At 32.1% G+C, this 8,365-nt stretch overlaps 1 non-coding gene across 1 annotated transcript; it reads right to left on the bottom strand.

Annotated features, from left to right (window-relative positions):
- Positions 1-3,533: 3,533 nt before the first annotated feature.
- Trnai-aau lies at positions 3,534-3,607 on the bottom strand. Its single transcript has one exon. It is a non-coding gene; the product is annotated as a tRNA-Ile (tRNA).
- Between the last annotated feature and the right edge of the window lie 4,758 nt (positions 3,608-8,365).

Below are 8,365 nucleotides of genomic sequence, written 5' to 3'. Positions count from 1 at the left end.
ATTCCACCAACCCACATTGGAGGAGCGTGGTGGAATATGCTCCAAGCCATCTCCTCAAGGGAGAGGAGGCCTTAGCCCAGCAGTGGGAAATTTACAGGCTGCTAATGTACTGTATGTATGTATGTATGTAATGTAAATTCTATATTACGATTTCCACCAACTCGCATCAAGTGAGATTGGAAGAATGAGATCTAAGACCGTTTCCTCAAAAGAACAGGACGCCTTTGTTCAACAAAGGGAAATTTAAGGCTTAGTACTTACAAACTTATTGATTATACACAAAATAAATATATATAGATTTTGGCACATACATACATAAAATTACTAAAAAGGAAAGGAAAGACAAAGAGGCAAGGGTTGGCTAAGGGGCGTAACTTTGAAAGGAAATTACAAACTCATTGGCTACGGAACCCAAAACTAAAGAACATTTAGGATTAATATTACCAATATTCCCATTTCATGCAGTATAAACTTAAAACAAGCGCATTCATTATTCACTAAGCTTGACATAATATATTTACTATTCCTTTGTTTCTTAGCTTCAACTTAACTGTTAGCGTTTTCTTTATGCTCTACGATCGTTTATAAGAGCTTCGCGTTCAAGCATTCATTAACTTTTTTAAGTCGTTTATAGTGGTAATAATATACTTGGTTAAAATATTTTAGCTTAAGAAACTAATTATGCACTTCATTAAACCAACATACTCTTAGAATGTTTTTTGTTTGATCGTTTTAAATAATATATTTCAGTATTAAAAGTGACAAACAGCTCGTAAAAGTTCCACTGTTGGTTTCACCAATGCGAGTTGGTTGATATACATGTGGCAGAATTTCCTCTGACGCATGCACGTTCTAACGACGTTTACTTTACTTGGTGCAAGCTGGGTAGATACCACCCACTCATCAGATATTCTACCGCCAAGCAGCTCGAACATCTTAGCCTCCAAGTTTGGTGGCGCATTCGTGTGATGTAAGGAATGGTTATTATTTCTTACAGTATCAATATCTATGAGCGGTACTTTTTTTTACCAACGCGCACAAGATGAATAACAAAAATAATCATGCACATAAAAATTCAGTGGCTTTTTTGGCTGAAATTCACATGCTTTGGCCCATCTCGAATTTGAGAAACGACTATTAAATAATAACAAATAAAATTATCCTGATGGAAAACTGTGCATGAGATATTACAATCATAATAATGAATCTAACATTCTCTATCGTTATAATAGTACGATGGACCGGTAATCCGACACGACCGAAGAGAAATCAAACACAGTAACAACGGGTTTATGTGTATCCCGTGCCTCAGGAAACTACATAGGTAACACTGCCGATGTTCTAATTTATATATGTAGGTATTTAGAATTTTGAGAATGACTTATATCTTTTTTTTTTAGTCCCAAAAATTACAACGCTCTGTCCGATATCTTACAGCCTAACTACATATATAATATATACATATTGATATACAGTACTGAACTCTCAAAGGACATTTTCATACAAAGTTTGATAATAGTTATAATGAGTAAAACAAACAAAGCTGAATACGAATTGTATAAAATCATTGGTAATAATGATTTGTGCAACTTGTAAACCTGTAATTTAAAATATTATATACATAATAAGATAAAAAGTATATTCTATTTCTAATCAAAATCTGCGTTATAATTTATATAAAACCAAACAGTTGTCGTTGTTACTTATTATGGGAATTGATATTTGAAAAAAATATTGAATAACTCGTTTCGAATGATCAAAGTGAATATTTTTATATTTTCCCGTCGTCGAATATAATTTCATTTTGATTTCTACGGCGGTTAATTTGTTATTTCTGTGAAGAGAAAGGTTGTTTTATTTAACTTTACGTATGTTAATCATATTATGATTTTATTACCGCACGCATATTACCTCTATAAAAACGGGAGAATATCCGTTTGGTTTTATTTTTATTATATGTATATTGTATATATTACTAGTCACTCGTCTCTAATTCATACTAGTGTTTTTTATGTTCTGTTCCAACCGCAGCCGGGTCTACTCTACTGGGCCTAATCTACTTAAAAATCAACTAAGTAAACTAAGTAAGGGAGAAATAAAGTTGAAAATAAAGGCAACTTTTTCTATATATCATACTTCGATGATATGATATTTCGGTTAGGTTAGAGTTTTTATAATTTAACTTTAAATAGCTTCGGTAGATTATAATCTACCTACACCTGAACTCTTTCCGGTCGTAACGCATTGATCGGCCTTCGAATTATGACTTGTGTTTACGCTTACGCATACATTCGTGGATTTTAATAATATTATGTCCTGCATAGTTGACTAGTCTCCCTTGAGACGCCGTGATCGAAATCAGTCAGGACAATATTATTATTATTTTTACTTCAAATTTACAAGTCAAGAATACGGAGGGTTACATAAAGGAAACGGTACTCGCGCCACCCTGATACCTCGATACTGTTCTGTGATCCTATTATCTCAGATTATAAGAGATTAAAAATTTGGTACGGGGTATATTTGCTTGAAATGAGTATTGAAAACAATACTTATTTCAATAATTTGAAAGATCCTAATAGCGTATAGGATTTTCAACTTTGTGCGAACGATTCAAACATCGAATGTCAATTGATTTAGAAAAATAGACTTTAAAACTTTTATCATAAGTAGTAAATTATCATTGTTATAACCTGCACTAACTGCGTTTCATAGTACATTGAATAATGGAAAAACGAGTTTCATCGTTTACTTTTTTATGCTCTAATTGATATGATAAGCTGTATGTGTATATCAGTTTGTCTCATCTCATATTACCACATAGAGTTATGAATGTGTTAGTTAGTACATCGGTCTCTATTATTAAGTCTCATATCTGATTTCACTTCAGCTAAGGACTAATTGTACTGCATAATGATCGGTCGTATCATATTACAATTGTAAGCATTGAAAGGTATATAATACATTATATTAATGTGTCCACTTTGTTGCTAATGGAATTCTCTTTTTTTGACATTCATATACATTTATTTTATTATAATATGGAAAGTAAAAAACCCGTTTATATGCTACTGCTTGACAATGAAGTAAGTCACGTTTTTAAAGAGAAGGCCTGGAGCTTATTCGGAGACGTTTCTCTAGTTTGGTTTGGTGTCCCACACATACGTAATTTTGACGTTTTCATTTTCCACCGAGTATGAGATGAATTTTATAAACGACTACAAATTAAGGACATAAGTGTTTTTTCATCATGACAACAAGATGATCTTGTTGTCATGATGTTGTTAGGTTGATTCATGGGTGATTGAACCTGCGGCCTTCGCGCTATTGGCAGGACGCTCTAACCGACTGAGCTTTATACAGCACTGTTAAAACAAAAGAAAGTCTTGGCTCATGGGGAATCGAACCCGCAGCCTTCGCGTTATTAGAACGACGCTCTTACCAACTGAGCTAATGAGCCTGTTGTGTGCCTGATTAAAAACTAGATCACCATGTGAAGCTATCTATAGTACTAATAAAACAAAAGGATGCCTTGGCTCATGGGGGGATCGAACCCGCGACCTTCGCGTTATTAGCACGACGCTCTAACCAACTGAGCTAATGAGCCTGATGTGTAACTCTATAAAAAATAACATCACTAGCGGGATATCTAAATTAAACTCATATTATAATACAATTACTACCGCATTTAACAATATCTTCTCCCGAAAAAATTCTATCATGTATATTTTATTGATCTTCATTTATCTTTGGATATTTAAGATGTTTGGTAAAAGAGTATACAGAAGCTATTGATACTAATGGACAAAATTTACTGTTATTTTAATTATGACAAAGATGGTTATGCGAATTATATTTATATGAGTTATTACATTAATAAATCTAGTTAAGCGGCTGTTGTTAGTGTGACTTAAGGAAAAATGTCATGATTTATTAAATATAACTTAGATCAGTGTCCAAAACGTTTTCCAACAAGCAGTCATTTTAGACTGAACTATTCAGTAAACTTTTCTGAAGATACTATATATACTAATATTATAAATCTGTCTGTCGCTCTATCACGACCAGCCAATGAACTAAACATAATACATGACGAAAACTCCCTAAAACACAAGCGAAGCCGCGGTTGACAACTAATAGTGAATAAGTGTTTGTGCCAAGTGAAGTGCACTCTATCCCCTCATTCTCATAATGACGGATAGAGTTAGTTACTGGACTAAAGGCTTTACATGTTTTTTTAAAGGACGGGAGTATAAACAATGCCTTCACAGAATAGCCCATTGACTTCTTTATTGGGCCGACCCAGGATTTTAGCCCACGTCCTCGGGATGTGCCTTGTTAGGTATAAGCTGGCCACTACACCAGGCATTAGGTAAACTAATATTTTGTTTGAAATACCGATGCGTTATATTGAGTAATAAAATATTTAAGTATTCGACAAAAATATACCATACATTCAATTTTTAAACTTCCAAACATTTGATTTAACACACCAATATTTATAGACACTAAAATTGTCGTTTTTTCCGTTATAGATATTTTACGGAAAGGCGGAATAACAGTGGTCGGGATGTATTCAAATATCATAGGTATATTTCAAATATCGAAGTCTCCCTAAATTATTATTGATAAACGATAAGGGAAAAAGTTATATCTGGTTGTGAATATACAATATTATTTACGAGTATGAATTACTTTTGACGATAGATTTCAATCGATAGTTAGCAGATGTTTTTTTTTTTTAATGATATAAGTAGGCGGAAGAGCAAATGGCCCACCTGATGGTAAGTAGTCACCACCACCCATAGACAATGGCGCGGGTGTTACCTACCTAGGGCTTGTACCTTTTTAACTTTTATTATATTACTTTCTATTTGAATAGCAAATGTTTAAAGCTTAGAGATGTTTTATTCTGAAAGAAAAAGTCACTTACATGAGAACTGTATATAACATAAAGTAAACTTACAAATTGTCGCCACATAGATAGGTACTCAGTAAACTTTTTTTTGCTATGAGTGGCTAACGGGCAGGGTGCTCACCTGATGGAAAGTGATTACCACCGCACATGGACATCTGCAATAACGGGGGGCTTGCAGGTGCAATGCCAGCATTTTAGAAAGATGCTGGCTCTTTTCTTGAAGGTTCCCAAGTCGTATTGGTTTGGAAAAACCTCCGGCGAAGCAGCGGCGCGCTGGATTTCACAGAGTGGTTGTGCAAGCAATGCTGAGCTAAGCCCTATATTGTAGCTGTCCATGGATAGTGGTAGTCACTTTCAATCAGAGCCTCGTATGCCATAAACAAATATAGTAAAAGTATTAACCGATTTTTGAAAAAACTGAAGGTTAAATGGTTAAAACATTAGTTATTTTTGTACGTTCATTGGCTTGGATTATTTAAACTTTATTTATTTGCTCTATCGCGGTACTATGAATTTTATTATTTTATTATGAAGTTTTCGAAAAATCGCGAAAAAGTAAGTTTATCTAATAGTCATAAATGCTTTTCAAGTTTTTTATTTATTTCACCATAAACTGTCTAATTATAGAAACCGCATTGCGTACATTAAGATTTGGATAGAATAACACATTCTTTATAGTTATTCAGTAAATTCTTAGTTATGTTAGAGTAATTCTGCATCTAAACATTGCTGTTCTATCACTTCTACATAACTTTACTTCCAACAAAAAACGTTCGTCCAAATTGTAAAATATTATTAAAAAAATATAATTTTTATTTGCAAAATAAAAAATATGATACTTTTATATACATACATATTATATAACGCGATATTTGTTTGGCTGACGCAGATTGCTTTAAGATATGTATTATTATTAAATAACTAACCATATTATACATTCAGTATTTTTAGTAACAAAGCAAGATATTCTAATGAACATATAAGAAGAAATTATGTTTCGTCAGATATATAAACACAGTACATATTATGCACATGTATTAATCATTATGATTTACTTCTAAGTAATTCACTTTATTCTGAATTATAATTTGCAATGTTCACGGTTCAAGGTTTTCATTCGAATAAGAGCCAAGAGAAAATATTGTAAAAAGAACTATACTTGACTACTGAGCTAGTGAAAATACTGGACTACGTATAATCGTACTAACAATAAATGAGAAAGTTCTTAAAGAATAAAATCGATTTCATAATTAACTAAATATGCACTAAAGAAAAGGATTTTTTATTAAAATACTTTTATAAAATTGTTTGATGCAACCGAACTTAAAAGAATGTACTGTACCCTGTTCTAGTCAGCCCGATCTTTTTGACGATGTCGATGGAACGATGGAATGCGTAATTCAAATTAGAATTCAATTTTTTTTTACCTTATTTTTCTAAAAAGAGTTATACCAGTTAAAGAGACCCCAACCACTAACCAAACAGATCCCAACCAAAAGGACCCTCCGTTCGTAAAAATAACTTAACAATGATTTTTAATAATGATTTTTTGTAATCGATATTTGTAACAGTTACTGCCTGTCATTAGTGTCCCTACCGTCCGACCAATATAACATTGTACAAGCGTCTATTATTTTCAGTGTTTCTATTTAAATTTTACATTGAAGAAATAAAAAGTCTTAAATATTTAATTAATATCTTAAGTATTTTCGGATAACGATTGAATCTTTGGGGAATTTTGTGTTATATGTATTTTTTAAAATATTTTTACAATTTTTAAAATAATTAAATTAAGAAAATAATTTGTTCATCATTGCAAAGTTATGTCAATCAGAAAAATTTAAATCTGTCAAAAATATTAAGCTAACTTGTACAGGGTACAATAATTATACTTCACGTAGCTATATAGTTTAATTCTAATAATATAGTTAAATAACAATAAATTCTATTTTTAAATAATGTAAAAACAATAGCGACTGTAAATAGTAAACAAATTAAAATTACCTCTTTGTTTCAAAGATATAATATTTGAAATTACAAAGTTTAAAAATAATATAGCATTACAAACTATTATTTAAATGGCCCATCAAACTACAATCAATAAGGGTAGTGTCGTAACAGAATTGAAACAATAAAACGCTTTACTGAATGCCACCGCGGTAGACTACTTATTTTGCCGGAACGGTGAAAATCGAGTTTCGAGTATTCCGTATAGTGGCGACGTCAGCATATTGCCCCGGCCACGTTCCACTTGTATTATGAAGTCCTATTTTGCAGTGACATTTTTCGTTCACGAGCGGCGATTGGATTTTTGAAATGTGTAAATTCGATAAAACACGGACATAGAATGTGTAAGTTTCGAATTTCTCAGCGGGTGCCCGATTTTATGGGGACGCGATTTTGTTTTAACTTTTCAACAGTGTTGCCAAAAGATAAGTACGTTTTGCGACCGGAATAGTGAAGGAATAAACGATAACATCGCTGTAAAACCGAGATAAAATTTTTAGGTACAGCACATTATTAATAGGTGATATGACAAGAATTACTATAAGTATTCGTATTCGATGTTCGGCTGACTACGAGAGATAAATAATCGTAATCATAAATATTCAATGAATAAGAAAATAGTGCAAATTTAGATCTTGATATACATACATATATATTCGATGATTATTAACACATAATTAAAAATATATATTTTGGTTCCTATATATGTTTTTGAACCATTAATGACATTGAGTGATTTTTTTACGTATATTGCTGGTATTTGCGTGGAGGGTTAGCAGAATTTGCTTAACAGACAATGGGCGCCGTTGGTCGTGTCGGAAAACTACATACGAAATAAAGTAAATACAATGCAACGAATGCATCATTTCTTGATAATAAGACAGTAATTTTACCAAATATTCAGAAGTCGATAATTTAGTAAAACTTATTTGAAAAAATGATTCGAAGCGATTCTTATTGTTTTGCGATAAAACATCAACAAATTATTCCGTCTTCGAAGCGTGCAAAAGAAAATTTTTATTTTAAAATTGTGTTCTTAATAAATGAAAATCGTCATATTTATATAAAAATAAAACGACATGGAATCAATCTCGAGTACCTTGTTTTTTTTTTAAAAATATTAACATAAAGTATACCTGCGGATTTATGCCGTTAACTGGGTTACGTATGTACTAGTTAAATATTTTCTCTGTTCGTATCGTAGTCATTAAAATAATTTACCGATCCATTCGTATATTGATTTCATATAGCCGTACGTGTCGGTTATGAAGCGTTATTTTATTTGCAATGAAACTACGTGGATAATTTTTAAGCTTATCATTTCCAGTACAATCCATCATATGTGTCGTAAAGGCGTTATTGCAAAATATAAAAGTGTACACGCGTTGAACAAATGTACGTCGGGTAATGATAAATTTTATATAAAGCATATACTCGATA

This window comes from Vanessa atalanta, chromosome 13 (genome assembly GCF_905147765.1).
Source record: "Vanessa atalanta chromosome 13, ilVanAtal1.2, whole genome shotgun sequence".
NCBI classification, from domain to species: domain Eukaryota; kingdom Metazoa; phylum Arthropoda; class Insecta; order Lepidoptera; family Nymphalidae; genus Vanessa; species Vanessa atalanta.
Note: the sequence above shows the minus strand (reverse complement) of the source record. Positions and strands in the feature narration are given on the sequence as shown.